At 50.4% G+C, this 12,076-nt stretch overlaps 1 pseudogene; it reads right to left on the bottom strand.

Moving 5' to 3' along the window:
- Positions 1-1,895: 1,895 nt before the first annotated feature.
- On the bottom strand, positions 1,896-10,208 carry LOC148378012 (janus kinase and microtubule-interacting protein 3-like; annotated as a pseudogene).
- Positions 10,209-12,076: the final 1,868 nt, after the last annotated feature.

The raw sequence follows: 12,076 nt of genomic DNA, 5'->3' as shown, positions 1-12,076 counted from the left end.
GAAAACTATTCTGAATTACAACTTTGGATCTTATATTACTTTGCAACAATCTACTCGGTGACAGATTAGGCAGTATAATCACATATGTTAACTTCAGTGCCCACACTGTATTTATTTATGGTTATTTGTTAAATCAAGTACTGTTAGACATGAAATAGGAAGTGTTTAACATAAATGTTATGGCTACTCACCATTGTAGCTCGCTCCTGGTCAATGATATGAGCCTCTTCTTGCAGTGGAAAACTTGCAGCCAACAAACACCGTGGAACCTAAAGGAATGAAATTAAACATTAACATTTCGCCCGGACCAACATTCACACGTACAACGCAACGCGGCTACACTTCTGCTATTACAAACGTAAATCTCCTTAAACACAACGAGTGTTACTTACCGTGTACGCTCTAGGCAAAATTGGATGTGATGCAATTCCAAATCTATCTGAAACGGCAGTTAAAAGTAGAGTTACATCAAGTTTTCTTTTTTAATCAACACAATCATTTACAACCGTTGACCAGAAAGAATCGTCGAAATTCGACGTCCCCCACAAACGCCACGCTCACTCGCTTTTCAGGGCAACAAAAGTACTTCTTTTTAAAAACGATGAGTTGTACTTACCGTGTACGCTCTGGACGGTCCAGTTGCAAGCAGAAAATAAAAATATTTCTCTTGTTAGTCGTATGTTACCATCCGCTGTGTCTTTGTCAACATCGCCGCCATTTTCCTACTTCCTGCTGCGAGCCACGCCCACGGATTTAAATTTGGGCGGAAGCTCTTTCCATTGGCGTCGTTTTCGCGTATAGCAAATCCGATTGGTTGGGAAGGGGGCACGGTTATGCAGCCGAGGAGTCCTGTGATCGGTGGGATGTAAAGTAGGCGTCGACGTCACGTCCGCGTCACGTGACCACGACGTGGCAGACGTCAAATAGCAACCGCTGTTTTGTTTAGTAGACTTACAGTTGTTATGCATTGACATAATGGCGCACACACCAAATAGATTTAAATAAATTAAATAATTCTTCTGCCCACTCTCTTTTAAACAAGTTAACTCTCCCCGCGGATTTGAATTCCGGCGAAAGTTACGCCCATCGACGTCACGTATGTCACGTGACCACGACGTGGCAGATGTCATATAGCAACCGCTGTTTTGTTTAGTAGATTTACAGTTGTTATGCATTGGCATAATGGTGTGCACTCAAAATAGATTTAAATAAATTAAATATTTCTTCTGCCTACTCCCTTTTAAACAAGTTAACTCTGCCCACGTCCATTGACGTCTTGTCTGCGTCACGTGACCACGACGTAGCGACGTCATATAGTAACCGCTGTTTTGACCAGTAGACTTAGTTATTATGCGTTGACATAATGGCGCACTGGTTAGCATGGCCACCTCTTAAGCATGATGATGCGGGTTCGACGCCTGATCAATGTTAGCATGGAGTGAGCTGAAGTGCATGGCGCTGAAGATTTGAATCTTTGAAATGCGCTGAGGTCTGACATATCAGGCAGAATGGTTTGCCATCACGTTCAACAAAAAATAGAAACTTTCCCACTCTGATTAAAACGTCCTGTGTTCATCTACGTATTTTCGTTTTGCTGTGCATCTTTTCCCTGCCATTTCGAGAGCCCAATTGACACTCATAGTTTAAAGAAATGTGTTTGCCCATCCTACTTTGTGGAATTTCACCACATGCGCTTTTGACCAAAATACCAAATTGAACTCAAGTGAAGCCAACACGCACAACCCCCCCCCCCCCCCCCCCCACACACACACACACACACACAAATGTTGATATGAACATAAAAGAGCCGCATGCGGTTCGGGAGTTGCGGCTTGGCCAAACCTGTACTATACAACTTTATTTGTATAAAATTTTCACAACAGCTGTCACACAAACAAAGCGGGAAAAACCGAAGACGTGCGTGTTCCGCCCACGCTGGATTTATTTGCACCTTTGAAAAGACACCGTATTGCCGCAGATGTGGCAAAGAGTACTTTTGGGCATCTGAGACGGAAGGATGTCCAAAGCATCACGTCACCTGCTCTGGTAGGCATGGTGGTGGGACGTTGAGGTCAACCGCTTTGGGGTTGGCTGACTCTTTGATCGCAGGATGCCACACACTTGAAGACAGAAGCAGAAAAGCAGAGCTAAATGCAAAATGTACTCACCGGTGACTCCAATTTTTTTCCCCCCTGAAGAAACAGCTGGACGGGTGGCCCCGGCTGGCCAGTGGGACTCTTGTTATTCTGACCCTTTTTAGTGCGCGTTTGGGGCAACAAACGTTTTTTGTGGCGCTCTCTTCTGGTTCAAAAGTGCCCTGCATGTGAATTTGCTTTTCCTGCCTTCTGATTGGATGAGCGCCGGTGTGACGCGGTGCCTCTGTCACCGTGGCGGGGGGTGTACGTTGGCATCGGAGCGTCTGCCAACGTCTGAGACCGGCTGGCAGTGTATCGGAGGTGTCGAGTGCGGTGCCGCTGGAGCTCACTCACCAGCTGGTGTTAGGGCCACAGAATGAAGGCCAAGGAGAAGAATAGAAAGAGAAACAGAAACTTCTCCTCCAATTGTTTGATTTGTCTCTTCTGAGCTTCGATGAATTCTTTCAGCTCTTTGTTCCTCTAGGACGGACAAATGGAAAGTGGCATTCAAAAGCCAGTAAGCGTGCAAGTAAGTGCCGGGCTGGCTTTGGGCCCTTACCTGTTGCGCGCTGTGCAGCAGATCCATTCTCTCTTGGAGGATGCAAGCGTCGCGCTCCCTCAACTCGCACATCAGGGCTCGCTTCCATTGGTCCACGGCGCTCCTAAGCTCTTCTCTCTGATCCGCCGTCAGCACGTCATTCACGCCAGCGTGGCTGGCTTTTTCGCCGTCCGTGGCGGGGCAGTCCCGCTGCGGTAGCGCCTCGTACAACATGGCCTCCAGCTCCAGGATCCTCTGGGCCGCAATCCTCGTCCATCAGTGGTCCGGCGGGAGATTTGAGGGCGGCTTACCTTATGAGCCTGGTCCATGGAACACTTCCTGAAGTCCAACTCTTCATCCAGGTAGCCCTTCTGCTTGCAGAACATATCCTAGCACAGCTCAAGGTCAGAATTGTTGGGGCACATTGCCGGAGTTCCCCTTGGCTGATGTCGCGTGTCTGTCTACCTTCTCACTTTCAATGTCCAACATCTTCTGTTGAAGTGCTGACTTGGTCACTTTGATGTATTCTAACCACTGAGGAAAGGCTGCTGTCACATAAGCAGAATGCGAGAGCGTGCGTGGACGTGCGCGTTACCTTCTCGGCTAGGGTGAGAAGGGTCCTGGCGTGAATCACGACCACCTGCTCCTCGTTGGTGAGATTCTGCAAGAGCCCAAAGGCACAGCGTCAACAAGCTTCTTTCAGCGCAAAGCCTTCCAAAAGTCACATTTGAGCCGCCGAGTCTCGTGGAGTGCGAACATAAGGAGTTCGACATACACTTACGGCGTTATAGCCCAGGATGTCCAGCTTCTTCATCAGATCACTGATGACGATGTCCGGGGGAAAGGCGCAAGGAGCAATGTAAGGTGTTCTGGGACCTCGGGTTAAGGTTAGGGTTGCGAGGGACGCCTTACGTACACTCACGCCCTCGGCCTCGCAGTAGATCTGCAAAGGGCTGAGGCCGTCTGGGAAACGGACTTGCAGAAACTTCAAGACGGGGGAGCGCCACTCCCTCTCCTGAAAGGCAGAGGCATGCATCCGTCCGTCCGTCCGTCCGTCCGTCACATCTCTGGCCTCAACACGCTTGTGCGAGTCTTCCCACCTCCAGCTCCAGGATGCGGAACTCAAGCAGTTCGTTTTGGTCTCGGATATCCTGGATGTGCTCTTTCAGACGCGCTTCTTCCGCCTCCATCCGCCTGACCTGAAAAGACAGTCAGACCTCATCTGCGGGGCTTCCCGACAGGTGTGACGCCAAGCGACTCCGCCCAGCGCCTTTCTTTCCGTCACCTTTTCGGCCAACTGCTGATTGCTCTGACGCAGCAGCTGCTTCTCCTCCACCCACTTGACATTCTAGAAGAGACAAACGCGTGGACAGCTTTGGAATGTTGTGTCATTTTCATCCACAAATTCTTTGGTTGACTGGAAAATGACATTTGCTTTTCTCCGCATTTTCCCAGCCACGTTCGGGGGGGGGGGGGGGGGGGGGGGTTGGTCCAGTAATGCCAGACGGATGAGTGACTGAAGAATGTAGCTATTTTGTCTGAGAAAAAGGTGTGCTCATTGATGAGCTTACCTGTCCTTGTTGCTTCAGCGCTGACTCCAGATCTGCTACTCTGCTTTGATAGTGACCCATTTCTACCATCAGCTTTTCTCTGGTCTGAAAGGAGGAGGAGGGAGGCTCCTCCTCCTCCTTTCAGACCAGAGAACACCCGAGGCTGGGTGAGAACGGGGAGGCTGCGACCCGGCCGGGGGTTGCGGGAAGGGGCGCCACCTTGATCTCCTTCTCGGCGTCGTAGTCCCCTTTCGCTGGTCTGGGCTAGCAGAGCGTAGGCTCGTTGCAGCGCTTGATATTCTTGCGTCAGCTGGCGGTAGCGAAGCTCCGCCTCTTCATGCACACACCAATGCAACACAGCACTAGTACCAGAATCAGTCAGACCGGCGACAAAGCACCCGCGACGCAAAGACGAGTCCGATTCCAGGCTGAAGAGGAATGTTTGGTGCCAATACGCTGGCAGAAATGGCGGGCTACCTCTTCGGGTTCCGTGTCGGGGGTTCTGTCGGTGTGAAAAGACAAGGACGATCCGTCCGAGTCCACCAACACGTCTTCGTCGTAGCCGTAAAATGTTTCGATGACCTGCGGGCGCGGAAGCAAACATCTCTCTGAACAAACTGAAGCGACACCTCACGATGAATCGACGAGAGGAACGATAGCGAGAAAAAGGCCATTTCATCTTGCGCAACACCAAGCAGCCGCAAACAAACAGACTCACCTTGCAGGACCTCACGCTTTGTTCCTCCTCAGAGATTCTCGACGTCGGTATCGTAGCAGCAAATCTCTCTCCTGTCGACACAAATAATCCGCCTTTGAGATTCTTTGGATGCAAAGGGAACGAACGGCTCCGGTGCAGAAACAAACGCGACTCACAATGACATTTCTGACATGAGCTCCTGTCTCCAGAGCCTGAAAAACACGTCACCGGCGATGATTGGAGGGACGCTCGTCTTTTCCAAAAGTGACAACTACAGGGTGTGTCAGGGTTTTCCAGATTATCTTTATCGTATCATTGTGTTGCTTTGACTTTGACTGCGACCTGTAATAAATAATATTATTTATCCCTTATTTATCCCTATCGCTTATCCCTTCCTACACAAAGTCGTAAAACACCCCTTGCTATGTTTTGACTAGAGGTCAAGGGCTTCCTCTATTCAATCCACTCTTACACCCACCCTGTTTCTCTTAATTAAAATGCTCGTGCAGGAGCCGAGAGTCAGACTTCATTCGTACAACGGATGGACTCTCCACCTGCAGGTGTCCAAAAGAACTTACTTGTCTCCCGTGTGGTTCTTGCAAAATAAGTTGGAGCGAGCGCAACTCTAACAGGGTGCATTTTGCCACTAGCTGCCTACGGACAATGACGTCGCGCTCGCGGCTCATGGTTGACGGGCTGAGCAGCCGGGCAAGTCCGTCGTTTTCAGCGCACAGCGAGTGGCAAAGGCGCTGACAAAACGGGAGCTTTGAGCTGCTGAAAACGGCAAAACAAGTCTAAAGCGTGTTCAAACGCGTGCGCACAATGCTCCTGCTTGAAAGGTCGGAATTTAAGGGGCCAATTTTTTGGATGGCGGCCGCCGGCCAAGCTTTGGACGGAAAAGGTTTCCTGGCGACAGCGAGCGAGCGCGGCGCTGCCGTACGTGCACCGAGTCGCCTGCCTGAAGACCTTGGACAAGTCGTCGATGATGTGCCGCTGCTCCACAACTTGAAGGAACTCCATTTCACCGTCCTGCTGGCCGCAACCGCGGTCCAGGTCATTGAGCGAACTAGGCCTTCTCTGTGGAACACAAATGCAGTGGACTCTGTTGGCACGCCGCCGTTGTCCGCGTCGACTTACCAAGCTTGCCATCTCCTCGTTCTCCTGGGTGACAAAGCGCACTTTGTTTTCAAGGCGACACAGCACCAGCGAGAGTTCTTCATTCTTCCTGCTCAGGCGTTTGTTTTTGTACAGGAGTGGCAGAAACTGGCTTTCTGTTTCTCTCAGTCGCTTTAGCTGCAAGCATGAAGTGCGGGATGTGAAAGACGCACAACACGCGGGCCAGAACGTATCCATTCCTTTTGCATCGGTTTGAACGGAATCGTGGCTTTGGCTCCCAATAAAAGACATCTACCAGGCAACCGACTCGCCGCGCCGCTCAACTAATAAGCAAGCGCAATGGGTGCCTCGCTGGATGGCGCGCATCAAACGTAGCGCAAACCTTCAAGCGTGCCGTCAATAAATTACCAGTTCATTGCGCTCTTCAGAAAGCAGGGCGTTTCGATCCTCCAGTTTCCTGATGACTGCGCTGAGCTCAGCGATTTTCAGATGAAACCGTCGCGTGTCCCGATCCTCCTGAGACTGAAAACGCCCCGCAACACACACACACAAGCACTCGTTCAAAGTTCAAAACTGTTTTTGTGCTACCTTCCTCCAGCAACGAACTAAGTCATGCGTACTGCAAGTGTGTGATGAGGTGGCTTACGCAATGAAGAGGATTGCTAGTAGCGGCGTTGACCCCACTTCCAGGGTAGTTTAGGCCCGCCCTTTGGGAATCCCTCAGGGCAGCGATCTGCTGCTCGGCAGCCTGAGTCTGCAGCTGAAGGCGGTGGACGTGGCCGGCCCCAGGGCTTCATCCAAAACACTAACCGCTCTGTCTTTCAGCTTGATCTCATCCGTCTGGATGTACAAACGGGGAGCGCTCAGGCAGGCGGGCAAACTCATTTGCCAGAATTGTGACAAAAACAAAGAGAGCAACCGGCCAATTTTTTTCTTGAATCGACTAGAACACCTTTGCTGTGACAAAAGCGAAGCGAGCAACCGGACATTTTCTTCTTGTGAAATAGAATAGAATAGAATGCCTTAGGTGTCATTGCACTGCAGGTATACAACGAAATTGGGAACATAGCCACGCACCGCGCATCTGATCAGTCCTACCAGTCGGCGGATCTCCCTCTCGCAGTCTCTCTTGGTTCGGCTCAGCTCCTCCCGATGCTGGTGATGAGCCAATCGGAGCTCGGGCGCTCGGGACTGCCAGGCCTGCTGGGCCGCTGCCAGGGCTTCTTCCGCGCTCCTGGTGGAGGCGACACCGCTCGGTCTCCCGACACCGCCGCGTCTCCTCCACCTCCGCCAGCAAAGCGCCCCCCCTCCTCACCTGAGCAGACATTGCGCCACACCGGGCCGTTGAGACCGCAACGGAGCGCCGCGACGCTTACTGGGGACAAGCTACACAATACGGTAGCGGCCGCATCGAAGCCCGACGTGGCGTGCGGATAGTCAGACACGGATAGAGCGGATCACCTTGTCCATGGAGCCGTCCCTCAGGCTGAGGACCAAGGCATTCAGTCGCTGGATCTCTCCATCTTTGATTTTGATCACTCTCATCAGCTCCATTTCATGCTGCCGCAGTAATGTCTCCCTGGTAATGGCTAACTCTTTCTGCTTCTCCTCATGGAGTTTGCTTTTGAGTTCCGTCATGGCGGCGGTGGCACGGTGGTGCTCCGCCCGCAGGTCCTGACTTCTCTCTCTCTCCAGACAGCTGACCTGACATGACTTAGACTTAGACAAACTTTATTGTCATCTTGTCTGCACATGGTGCATACAAAACAAAATTCCGTTGCATACGTCTTACAACAAAGTAGTGATATTGCAGTTGAATAGAAGTAACATATCCTATGAAAATATATATATATACATATATACTATATATATATATATATATATATATTAAAAATAAGTATAAAGTGCAGCAGTGATAATTATGCAATAGTGCAAGTAGGCAAAACAGTATTCAAGAGTGTGCAGAGGAATGCTAAACCATGTATTAAACTTCTATTTAAAGGGTTTATACAAGTTCAGTAAAGTTGGTAGTGCGAGATAGTGCAAGATAGAGGTCCGTAGTGTCATAAAGTACAGTTCTGTGAATGTGTGATGCAGAGTTCAGTTTAGAGCTCAACAGTTCTAGTGTTCAACAGTCTGATGACAGCAGGGAAAAAGCTGTTGCAGAACCTGGTGGACCTGCAGCGGATGCTGCAAACCTCTTCCCAGAGGGCAGCAGGGAGAACAGTCCATGGTGGGGGTGTGATGGGTCATTGATGATGTTACGGGCACGGGACATGCAGCGCTGAGATGAAATGTCCTGAATGGAGGGAAGAGGAGCCCCTATGATCCTCTCTGCTGTCCTCACCACTCTCCTCACGTTCTTCCAATCGGAGGCGGTGCAGCCTCCACACCACACAGAGAGACAGCTTGTCAGAATGCTCTCTATGGTGCTCCTGTAGAACGTCCTCATGATGGGTGGGGGCAGGTGGGCTCTCCTCATCCTCCGCAGGAAGTACAAGCGCTTCTGTGCCCTCTTGACCAGTGCCGTAGTGTTCATAGTCCAGGTGAGGTCTTCTGTGATGTGGACCCCCAGGAATTTGGTGGTGCTGACCACCTCCACAGCTGAGCTGTTGATGATCAGTGGAGCGTGGTGAGGCTGTTTTTTCCTGAAGTCGACGATGATCTCCTTCATCTTCTCCTCATTCAGGATCAGGCTGTTTTCTCTGCACCAGCCCACCAGCTGCTCCACCTCCTCTCTGTAGTCCAGGTCGTTGTTGTCTCTGATGAGCCCCACCACCGTTGTGTCGTCTGCTGACTTCACGATGTGATTGGTGGTGAACCTGAGGACGCAGTCGTGTGTCATCAGGGTGCACAGCAGGGGGCTCAGGACGCAGCCCTGAAGGGAGCCTGTGCTGAGGGTGATGACATCAGAGGTGTTCTGTCCGACCCGGACTGACTGAGGTCTGTTGGTGAGGAAGTCTAGCAGCCAGTTGCGAAGGGGGGTGTTGAAGCCCAGGTGTTCCAATTTTCCTACCAGATGCTGTGGGATGATGGTGTTAAACGCTGAGCTGAAGTCCAGGAACAGCCTCCGCACATGGGTGTTCTTCTCCTCCAGGTGAGCCAGGCTCAGGTGAAGAACGGAGGAGATGGCGTCCTGAGTGGAGCGGTTTTGCCGGTCGGCAAACTGGAACGGGTCAAATAATAGGGGGAGTCTGGAAACGATGAGACCTTTAAGCAGCCTTTCGAAGCACTTCATCATAACCGGAGTCAGTGCAACAGGCCGGTAATCATTAAATGAGGTGATTTGAGGTTTCTTCGGCACCGGAATGATGGAGGCAGTCTTAAAGCACGCCGGCACTGTGGCTTGGCCCAGCGAGGTGTTAAAAATGTCTGTGATGACCCCAGCCAGATGACTTGCACATTCCCTGAACACACGCCCAGGAATGTTGTCGGGGCCAGGGGCCTTACAGGGGTTGACTCTCCTCAGGGTCTTCAACACATCGGCGGAGTCAAGGCAGAGTACCTCCTCTTCCTGATGGGGGACAGTTTTAACTGCTGGAGTGCCGTTTAGTGCCTCGAACCTCCCAAAGAAGTTATTTAGACCATTTAGAAAGTCAGCATCAACTACACCCACCGGGGGGGGGGGAGGGTGAGTTGTAGTCTGTAATCGCCCGTATGCCTTGCCACATACTCCTGATGTTTTTGACGTCGTGGAAACGATCCTGAAATTTTCGACTGCGGTCTCGCTTCGCTATCCTGATGGCACGGTTCAAGTTGGCTCTCGCTGTCCTCAGTGTCTCCTTGTCGCCAGACTTGAAGGCAGAGTTCCGCGCTCGTAGCGTTTGACGTACCTCCTCAGTCATCCAGGGTCGTTGGTTGCCCCGGGTGATGATATTCTTAGTGGTGCTGACGTCCTCGGTGCATTTGTTGATGTAGGCTGACACAGTCATGGCACACGCATGTCTAATCTACATCGGGAAAACTGGGAGGGAGGGAGGCAGGCAGGGAGGCAGGCAGGGAGGCAGGCAGGGAGGCAGGCAGTGTCTGTCTGTTGAGGTTTTCACCTTGTTCTTCTCCTGCTGAAGTTCTAACTGGACGTCCATCAGTTTGGTTCTCAGCTCGTCATTGGCGGCCTGAAGGGCGTCCGTTCGCTCCGCCTTGGCCCGCCCTGCCGGAGCTCGTTTGGACATCTCTTACTCGAGTCTCGCCCGGTCGTCAGTCAGAGATCACAACATTTGTACCTGGAGAGCACAAACGCAGCGCTGTTTTCCACTGGCTTCGAACTCAACTTCAATCGGTACCGTAACTTACAACATCATAAACATAGAACTAGCTTGACTTATTCATTGAATAAATGCATTTGGTTCTTCAAAACTGCATCACGCAACATAGCGTGACCGAGACGGCCGTTATCCACCTGCGTGAAGTTATTTGGTGAAATGAATGAGATGTTTAAGACACCATCGTTCTGTCTCTATGTAGATGAAGGGAAATAATCGATTGCTGAAGGTCCAAAGGTGTTGTGATAAACAAATAAACATATTAGTGATTAGTGACATATTTGTGATAAACATATTAGGCAGGATAATCACATATGTTAACGTGACTGCCCACACTGTATTTATTTATGGTTATTTGTTAAATCGAGTACTGTTAGACATGAAATAGGAAGTGTTTAACATAAATGGAAGACGAAAGGGGTACTCACCATTGTAGCTCCTGCTGGTCAATGATACGAGCCTCTTCTTGCAGTGGAAAACATACAGCCAACAAACACCGTGGAACCTAAAGGAATGAAATTAAACATTAACATTTAGCCTCAACCAACATTCACAGATACAACGCAACGCAAACTACACAAACGTAAATCTTTTTAAACACAATGAGTTGTACTTACCGTGTACGCTCTAGACGGTCCACTTGCAAGCGGAAAATAAAGATATTTCTGTTGATAATCGTCGTGTTTGTATCCGGTGTCTCGCTCAAGGCCATTGCGCCCACAGATTTGAATTTTGGCGAGAGTTCAGCCTATTGACGTCATTTCCGCGGTGTAATACCCGCATATCTGAAACGGCAAAGTTAAGAGTAGAGTTAAATAAAGTTTTTAGTCAACGCAATAATTTACAACCGTTGACCAGTCGAAATAATCGTCGAAATTTGGCGTCTGTGGCTGGAAGCAGACGCCGAGTTCGACATTCCTCCCAAACGCCACACTCCCTTGCTTTTCAGGGCTAAAAAAAACCAGTTGTAATTACCTTGTACGCTCTAGACGGTCAAGTTGCAAGCTGAAAACAAAAATATTTGCCTTGTTAGTCATCGTGTTACTAACAGCTGTGTCTTGTTTGCCAGAACTGCCGCTTTCCTACTTCCTGTTGCAAGCCACGCCCACGGATTATAATTTTGCCGTGAGTTCCGCCTATTGACGTCATGTCCGCGTCACATGACTGCGACGTAATATTATCTAAAACTGTTTGTGCGGTATTGTGTTGTTCTGTGCGGTATTGTGTTATTCTGTGCGGCGTCGTGTTGTTCTGTGCGGCGTCGTGTTGTTCAGTGCGACGTCGTGTTGTTCAGTGCGGCATGGTGTTGTTCAGTGCGGCATGGTGTTGTTCAGTGCGGCATGGTGTTGTTCAGTGCGGCATAATGTTGTTCAGTGCGGCATAATGTTGTTCAGTGCGGCATGGTGTTGTTCAGTGCGGCATGGTGTTGTTCAGTGCGGCATGGTGTTGTTCAGTGCGGCATAATGTTGTTCAGTGCGCCATAATGTTGTTCAGTGCGGCATGGTGTTGTTCAGTGCGGGATGGTGTTGTTCAGTGCAGGATGGTGTTGTTCAGTGCGGCATGGTGTTGTTCAATGCGGCATGGTGTTGTTCAGTGCGGGATGGTGTTGTTCAGTGCGGCATGGTGTTGTTCAGTGCGGCATAATGTTGTTCAGTGCGGCATGGTGTTGTTCAGTGCGGCATGGTGTTGTTCAGTGCGGCATGGTGTTGTTCAGTGCGGCATGGTGTTGTTCAGTGCGGAATGGTGTTGTTCAGTGCGGCATGGTGTTGTTCAGTCCG

This window comes from Syngnathus floridae, unplaced genomic scaffold (assembly GCF_059516105.1).
Source record: "Syngnathus floridae isolate MCC-2025c unplaced genomic scaffold, RoL_Sflo_1.0 HiC_scaffold_69, whole genome shotgun sequence".
NCBI lineage: Eukaryota > Metazoa > Chordata > Actinopteri > Syngnathiformes > Syngnathidae > Syngnathus > Syngnathus floridae.
The sequence above is the reverse complement of the archived record's forward strand: the minus strand, read 5'-3'. Positions and strand labels throughout refer to the sequence as shown.